The sequence below is a fragment of the Tupaia chinensis genome, unplaced genomic scaffold (genome assembly GCF_000334495.1).
Source record: "Tupaia chinensis unplaced genomic scaffold, TupChi_1.0 Scaffold138407_1, whole genome shotgun sequence".
NCBI lineage: Eukaryota > Metazoa > Chordata > Mammalia > Scandentia > Tupaiidae > Tupaia > Tupaia belangeri.
Genome location: NW_006198305.1, coordinates 3,017,485 through 3,026,763, shown reverse-complemented (window position 1 = coordinate 3,026,763; position 9,279 = coordinate 3,017,485). Strand labels below are relative to the sequence as shown.

Here is a 9,279-nt window from a genome sequence, read left to right as displayed (position 1 = left end):
CTATATTTGTTGCCCCTCTCCCACTCACAACTTGCTGGCCTCTAATACTCACCTATTCTGCCTGTCCTGCCACAGCTACTACCTCACATTTTGCCTCCCCAGCTCCATATCTAGTTGCACTGGGACCAGAGAGGTGGGAGAATATGGTGGGTAAGGGCCAAATGCTGCTGCTTCTTTAGTCAACTAGTATGTAGGTGGTGGCCATTGTCTGTGAGCAGCCCCCATGCCCCTGAAAAACAGCCACCCCCCCTGCAGAGAGAATCAGGTGGGACCATCAGGGGGGCAGGAGAGAGTCAGCACAAACTTTTGGTTTGCATGGTTTTTACTTGTAAACATGAAGAGGACTCCCTAATACTCCTGTCCACCCTCTGAGTAGAAAAATGAGAGAAACTCTTCTCTGAAACTCTAAACCCCAGTCTCCTACTGTGGATTCCAGCACTCCTATTCACAGAAGAACAACTGGCTAGAGCTAACATATGTCATAGAAAAGTGCATGAATAAACAGCTTCAAGGGGGAAAAAAGCCATGTTGGACCTCCCACCCTACTCCCACCTCATGTTGGCAAGGGAGCTACACCATCCTGCAAGCCAACCAGCAGATGGAGCTCTGTTTACAAACAAGTCTCCACATCCCAGAGGGAGCAGAGTACACTAAAGAGAGGGCCCTCACCCCAACAGAGACAGGAATTTGGGTGCTACCATCTGTATGGCAGGAAGGGCAAACCTACATTCTCCCTCCTATTAGATTCAAGTCCAGATGAATAGTTACCTGCTCCAGGTGACACCAGCTCTTCTGGACCTCCCTAAATGGTCTCAGATAAAGGATACACAAGTTCTGATCTGATCTGGAAGACACCGACAAACCTGAGACTTAGGGCTATTTTCCTTCCTATGTTCTACAGGACCTATCCTCCAAATTAGGAAGAAGGGAATACTTCACCAGATATCTAAAAATTAATCCAGAGACACAAGAAGTGTGAGAAAAAAGGAAATATCTATCTCCCAAAAGAACATAACAACACCTCACCAGAAAAAGAAAAAAAAAAAACCCACAATATTTCACAGAAATGTCAGAAAAAGAATTCAGAATATTTATCATAGAAAATTCAATGACATGCAAGAGAAAACAGATAATTGATTTCAGGAGATGAGGAAATCATTCCAAGACATGAACAAAGAATTCCATAAAAGGATAGATGTGCTAAATAAGAATCACATAGAACTTCTGGAGATAAAGAATACAATATACAAAATAAAAATTTCCCTCAAAACTATTAAGATTAATATTAGACCATGCAGAAGAAAGAAACTCTGGCCTTGAAGATAAGACCTCTGATTTACTGGGTTGTCAGAAAAGTCATGACACATTTTTACATATAAAACATAAAAAAAAATTATGATATTTTCTTTCTTTTCTTTTCTTTTTTTTTTTTTTTTGAGAGGTTTTTGCTATAGGGCACATGTGCTCACCAGAAAGACAGAGAGAGACAGAACTGTTAGTCCCATCATGACTTTTTCTAATGACCTAATAGTTTGAGACACCTAAAAAAAAATAAAAAAATATAACCAAAAAAAAAAAAAAAGAAAAGAAAAGAACAATATATGGGAAATTCTAGACACCATTAAGCAATAAAATAGCTACACAATGAGTATTCCAGAAGGCAAAGGGATGGGTAAAGGGATAAAAAATATCTATAATGAAGCACTATCTAAAAACTTTCCTAAGAGACATACAGACATTCAGATCCAGCAAGTACAAAGAACACCAAGTAGATTCAACATAAGATCCTCTCCAAGGTACATCATAGCCAAATTGATAAAAATAAAAGACAAAGATGACATTCTAAAATTGGCAAGAGAGAGATGTCAAGTTAATTACAAAGTTTACCCCATAAGATTAAGTTCAGACCTCTCAACCAAAACAATGAAGGCAGGAAAAGAATAGTAAGATATATTTAAAACACTGAAAGAGAAAAAAATCCAGCCAAGAATACTGTAGCCAGCAAGATTACCCTTCAAATGGGAAGGAGAAATAAAGTCATTTCCAGAAAAAATGAAAACAAAGTATTTACCAACTCTAGTCTAGCCCTTCAAGAATTACCTAAAAGAATGCTACAACAGGGGACCAGCAGTTAGCATAAAGGCTATGTCGCTGGACTCCCATGTAGTTGACTGCGGTTCAAGTCCCGGACTCGGTGGCTTAAATTCACACTGGGCGCGTTTGTGTGCGTGCCCAAGATCCCAAGAGGAGAATGAAGGAGAAGGGATTGTGGCATGGCCATCCCCTCTGGGGTGTGTGTGTGTGTGATTTCTCACTTTCTATCTCTCTGTCTTTCTCTGTCTTTATGGCGAGCACATGTGCCCTGTAGCAAAAATTGCTAAAAAAAAAAGCATACTACAACAGGAAAAAAGGGGGTGGAGGAGACAGATATAAGACATGAACAACAAAGAAAATGACTAACAATGACAAAGATTAAGTCTTTAAATATCAACACTAATGTTGAACGTTAATAGATTAAACTGCCCAATTAAAAGGCATGTATTGGCTAAATGTATTAAAAAAATAGGAACCTTCTGTATGCTGCTTACAAGAAACACACTTCATTGATAAAGACATACACAGACTGGGAACCAGCAGTTAGCGTAATGGCTATGTCGCTGGACTCCCACGTAGTCGACCGTGGTTCGTGTCCCGGACCCGGGGGCTTAAAACTCACGCCGGGCGCGTGTGCGTGCGTGCCCAAGATCCCGAGAGGAGAATGGAGGAGAAGGGATTGCGGCGTGACCATCCCCCCTGGGGGGTGATTTCTCGCTTTCTGTCTCTATGTCTCTCTCTGTCTGTCTGGCGAGCGCACGCGCCCTACAGTGAAAATCTCTCCAAAAAAAAAAAGACATACACAGACTGAAAATGAAGGAATGAAAAAGTCATTACATGCAAACAGAAACCAAACCAAACCGAAATAAATGGCTAGAGTTGTAATACTGATATCAGACAAAATAGACTTCACAAAAAAATATGGTGCAATGAGACAAAGAAGGGCACTAGATACTACTAGAAATATTAATTAACTGAGGAGATATAAGCATTATAAACATTTATGCATGCAACACAGGGACAAACAAATATGTAAAAGCAAGATTGATAAATCTAAAGGGAGAGATAATGTGCAACACACTAATTGGTGAGATTCTCAACACCCCACTGACACCACTGGACAGTTCATTTAGACAATAAAATAAACAGAGACACAGGAGCTAAAATGATAATATAAACCAAATGGACCTAATAGACATTTATACAACATTCTACCCAACAACCACACACTACACATTTTTTTCATCCCTACATAAAACATTTTCAAAGAACAACCAAATAATAGGACACAAAATAAGCTTTTACAAATTTAAAAACTCTATAGAAACTCTACTCAGCCTCTTTCAGACCACTGTGAAATTAAACTTGAAATCAACAATAGAAAGAGCCTTAGAAAAGATACAAAAAACATAGAAACTCTACAATCTACTCTGGAACCACTTCAAAACTTGAAAAAATAAGACTGAAATGAAAAGATTTATTTTAAACAATGACAATGAATATACAACTCTTCATAATCTTTGGGATACAGTGATAACAGTCATTGGGGAAGTTTATAGCAATTAGTACTCACAAGAAAAATATTAGAATGGTGAAAAATAAATAACCCAGTTATACATTTCAAGAAACTGGACAAACAACACCTTACTCCCAATAGTAGAAGAAAATAAATAATATAGATTGGGGCAGAAACAAATGAAATAGAAAATATAAGAAATATGGGGGAAATTCAATAAAACAAAAGGCTATGCTTTTGGGGAGGATAAACAAATTGACAAACCATTAGCTAAAATAATAAAGAAAAACTGAAAAAGGAACCAGATAAATATATCAATAATGAACCTAGAGGAAATAAAATGCTTGAATAGACTAATAACAGGCAATGAGATTAAATCAGTAATGAATAGTCTACAAGCAAGAAAAAGTCCAAGTCCGGATGGCTTCATTTCTGAATTCTACAAAACTTTTAAAGAAGAGCTAACCCAAATTCTTCTCAAATGATTTCTAAATATCCAAAAAGAAGGATCATTCTATGAAGCCTCTATCAACTTGATACTAAATACATATAAGGACATAACAAACAAACAAAAAACCCTACAGACTAATATCCCTAATGAATACAGATGCAAAACTGCTCAACAAAGTATTAGCAAATTGAATTAACAGGATTATACATCAGGACCAGGGAGGCTTTACCCAAGACATGCAAGGTGGTTCAACATACTCAAAACAATACATGCAGTACATTGGGGCCAACAAGTGGCATGGTGATTAAGGAGTTGGATTCCACAGTTTAAGTGTTGGACCCAGAGGCTTGGAAAATCACACTGGCTGCATGTGCATGCATGCCCAAAATCCCAAGAGGAGGAGAAAGTGTTGTAGCATGACAATGTCCTCTGGAGGGTGATTTCTCACTTTTCCTCTCTCTTTGACTCTCTCTGGCAAGCACATGCACCTTATAGCCAAAAGGACTTTAAAAAAGAAAAAAAATACATCACATTAACAGAAAAAAAGAAAACATATCATACAAATTTATGCAGAAAAAGCATTTATACAGAAAAACATCCCTTCATTATTAAGATTTTTAGTGAAATAAATATAAAGCTACTTTTTTAACATAATAAAATCTCCATATGACAAACTAATAGCTAATATCATACTGAATGAGGAAAAGTTGGAAGTCTTCTCACTAAAAACTGGAACAAGACAAGTCTGTCCATGTCCCCACTCCTTTCAACATAGTGCTGGAAGTCTTAGCAAAAGCAATCAGACAAGAGAGTAATAGAAAAGACATTGAAAGAAAAAGAAGGTGCAAAATTGTCCCTGTTCACAGACAATGTGATTATATACACAGAAAATCCAAAAGATTACACACACACACACACACACACACACACACACACACATACACACACCTGAAGGTGAGAAATGAATTCAGTAAAGTGGCAAGATACAAAATCAATATACAAAAATCTATAGCATTTTTATACACCAATAATGAATGGACTGAGGCAAAATTAAATAAAGTAATCCCATTTATAGTACCTACACAGATACAAATACATGCACACACACAATACCTAAGAATAAATCTAAACAAAGAGATGAAAGACCTTTACAAGGAAAACTATAATTGAAAAAGTGAAATTGAGTCTGATACAAAAATAAGTAAATAAATATGGAAAGACATTCCTTGTCCTTGGATATAAAGAATTAATATAATAAAAAGGTCAATTCTGCACAAATTAACTTACAAATTTAATGCATTTTTGCTCAAATTATAAGTGATAGTCTTCACATGAACAGAATAGTAATAAAATTTGTCTGTAATCATAAAAGGCCCTGTATTATCAAGGAATACTGTGCAAAAATAATAAAGTAGATGGCATCTCACTACTCAACTTTAAAATATATTACAAAGTTGTGATAATTTAAACAGCATAGTACTGGGAACTTTCCAGAACGCTCGATAATTAGATAAAAAGTGGTGGCTGGCCGAGCTGCACACAGCTACGTGCACCTTCCTGCTCCCCCAGGCTGGCCTCCACTTGCTTGCCGACTGTAGAAAATGGTGAAAGGAACAACTTACTTTGATGTTTTGGGGGTCAAACCTAATGCTATCTAGGAAGAACTGAAGAAGGCTGACAGGAAACTGGCCTTGAAGTACCACCCTGATAAGAATCCAGATGCAGGCGAAAAGTTTAAACAGATTCCTCAAGCTTATGAAGTTCTCTCTGATGTGAAGAAAAGGGAATTATATGACAAAGGTGGAGAGCAGGCAATTAAAGAAGGTAGAGCAGGTGGTAGTTTTGGCTCCCCAGTGGACATCTTTGATATGCTTTTTGGAGGAGGAAGAAGGATGCAGAGAGAAAGAAGAGGTAAAAGTGTTGTGCACCAGCTGTCAGTAACCTTAGAAGATTTTATAGTGGTGCAACAAGAAAACTGGCCCTGCAAGAGAATGTGATTTGTGACACAAATGTGAAGGCCAGAGTGGTAAGAAAGGAGCAGTAGTGTGCTGTCCCAATTGCTGAGGTACTGGAATACAAATAAAACTTCATCAGATAGGACCTGGAAAGGTTCAGAAAATTCAGTCTGTATGCAGTGCCTAGGCTATGGGGAACGGATCAGTCCTAAAGATAGATGAAAATGTTGCAATGGGAAGAAGATAATTCAGGAGAAGAAAATTCTAGAAGTTCATGTTGACAAAGGCATGAAAGATGGCCAGAAGATAACATTCCATGGTGAAGAAGATCAAGAACCCAGGACTGGAGCCTGGTATCATTGTACTAGATCAGAAAGATCATGCTGTTTGTATATGTCACAGAGAAGACATTTACATGTGTGTGGACATATAATTAGTTGAAGCATTGTGTGGCTTCCAGAAGTCAATTTCTACTCTTGACAACTGAACTATAATCATAACCTCTCATCCAGGTCAGATTGTCAATCATGGAGATATCAAGTGTGTGTTAAATGAAGGCATACCAGACCATATGAAAAGGGTCACCTAATCATTGAATTTAAGGTAAGTTTCTTTGAGAATGGCCTTCTGTATCCTGATAAACTCTCTTTGCTGGGAAAACTTCTACTTGAGAGAAAGGAAGTAGAAGAGACCAATGAAATGGACCGGGTAGAAATTGGTGGACATTGTTCCAATCACAAAAGATAATGCCATTACAATGGAGAAGCATCAGAGGATGATGAACATAATCCCCGAGGTGGTGTTCAGTGTCAGACCTCCTAGGGGAGCCCGTAAATAACACTCACTGCTGGCATTTTTATATCCAGTAGTGAATGAGTGAAGGACTATAATCATTATATGCTCACTACTTGCTCTTGTTTTTGTTTTAATATCCATCTATAGTAGTGTTTTAAAAGCTAAATAAAGAATAAATGCAAATATAAAAAAACACACATAGTACTGGCACAAAAACAGACACATAGGCCAACACAATAGACTAGAGAATTCAGAAATAAAGCTGAAAACCTATAGTCAACTGATCTTTGACAAAGGATACTAGACAATTCAGTGGAGAAAACAAAGTCTTTTCTGCAAATAGTGCTGGAAAGACTTGGATACTCACTTGCAGAAAATGAAACTGGACTCCTATTTTGCACCATTAATGAAAATCAACTCAAAATGTATCAAAGATTTGGATATAAAACCCCAAACCATAAAAATACTGGAGGAAAACACACAGGAAACTCTTGAAGACACCAGTTTAAGCAAAGATTTCTTAAATAAGACCACTTAAGCACAGGTAATTATCCTAAAAATAAACAAGTGCAATCTCATCAAACTAAAGTCTTCCTAAAAATGAAGGAAATGGCAGTTAGAATGAAGAGACAGCCCTCTCAGAACAGGAGAAAATGTTTGCAAACTATGATTCAAATAAGAGATTGATAACCAAAACATATGGGAATTCAAGCAGCTCACTGACAAAAAAACAAATAACCCAATTTAAAAATGGGCAAACGAACTGAGAAGACAACTCTAAGGAAGACAAACAATGGCCATAGTGCATATGAAAATAATGTTCAACATCTCTTATCATAAGAGAAATGTAAATGAAAATCACAACCATTTAACTTCAGTAAGAATGCTTTGATTGGAGCCAGCAGATGGTGTGGTGGTAAAGGCACAAGCTTCTCACATGGCTCACCTTAGTCTGAGTCCTGGACCCAGTGATGTGAAAATTACACCAGGTGGGTGTGCATGTATACCCAAAATCCTGAGAGGAGAATGGAAGAAATGGGATTGTGGTATGGTCATTTCCCTGGGGAGTGATTTCTCCCTTTTCCTCTCTCTGTCTCTTTCTGGCAAGCAAATACAGCCTATAGCAAAAACCTTAAAAACAATGTGGGTTGGATCAAGAGAATAAAGAACAAATGCCAACAAGGCTTTAGTGAAAATGGAACATTTCCACACTGCTTGTGAGAGTGTAAACTGATATAGCCACTATGGAAAATGATATGGAGATTCCTCAAAAGTTCTACAAATAGAACTGCCTCATGACTCAGTAATTCTGCTCCTTGGTATTTATCCAAAGGATTGAAAAACAGTCAGTTGGAAGGAAACTGGCATGTCCATGTTTACTACAACATTATTAAGACATGGAATCAGCCTAAATGCCCAAGAACTGATGAGTGGATTCAAAAAATGTGGCACATATACACTATGGACTACTACTCAGTCATGAAGAAGAATGAGACCCTGTCATTTATTATTCCAAGTGGATGGAAATAGGAAATCTAATATTAAGTGAAAAAAGACAGATTATGAAAGACTAATATTGTACAGACCTGCTAAATATATACAAATGTCTGCACTCTATGGCAGAAATGGAAAGATCTGAAGATATAATAGTAGGGAGAGCAAGTGTAGATACCAGAGACTATATGAGGGACAGGAATTTTGAGAGGGGAGGGGCTCAGTGAAAAACATTTAACAAATACAAGAATATAAAGTTCTCTGTTGAAAATTATTTATGGTAATTAATATATTTAATTTGATTGTCACTTTGTGTATGTTTTAAAAAAGCATATTGTATACTATAAAGATGTACAACAATTTAATGCACATAAGAGATCATTAAAAAAAGAATGTAATGGTTATAATCACAGCTAGAAGCAGACTGCTTGGGTTCAGATCCCAAGTCCATCATTTATTAGCTATATGATCTGTGGGCAGGTTATTTATTTCCTCAAATACAAAATGTGAATGATACAAAGTCTATCTTGTGAGGTGGCTAAGAATTCAACATTATTTGTAAAATGCTCAAAATAATTTCTGGTACATGGTAGGTATATTATAGATAATTACAAAGTAGCAATAAATAAATCCTGGTAACAGATGCTGAAGATCAAGACTAAGAAATAGGCCAAAAGAATTGAAAGGAAAGGGCAGGCTATAATAGAGAAATATTTACTTTTGAGGTACAATTCAATTGATTTTGGTGAATAATTGGATGTAGGAGATGAGGAAACAGGAAAAATTGAACATGAGACTACACAACATGGCGAGGCTCTGATGTAACACAGTCCTGGGCCCCATGGTGATGATTTAACATCAACTTTAATCTCATTTTATTTCTCTATGAAATAAGGCTCCTAATTCATGCCTTGTTACCTCATCGGCTGTTTTAATGCTTAATTCAGAAAATACATATAGCATGCTTAGCACAG

General features: G+C 37.0%; 1 pseudogene; it reads left to right on the top strand.

Annotated features, from left to right (window-relative positions):
* Positions 1-5,662: 5,662 nt before the first annotated feature.
* On the top strand, positions 5,663-6,838 carry LOC102497493 (dnaJ homolog subfamily A member 1 pseudogene; annotated as a pseudogene).
* The last annotated feature ends 2,441 nt before the right edge of the window (positions 6,839-9,279 follow it).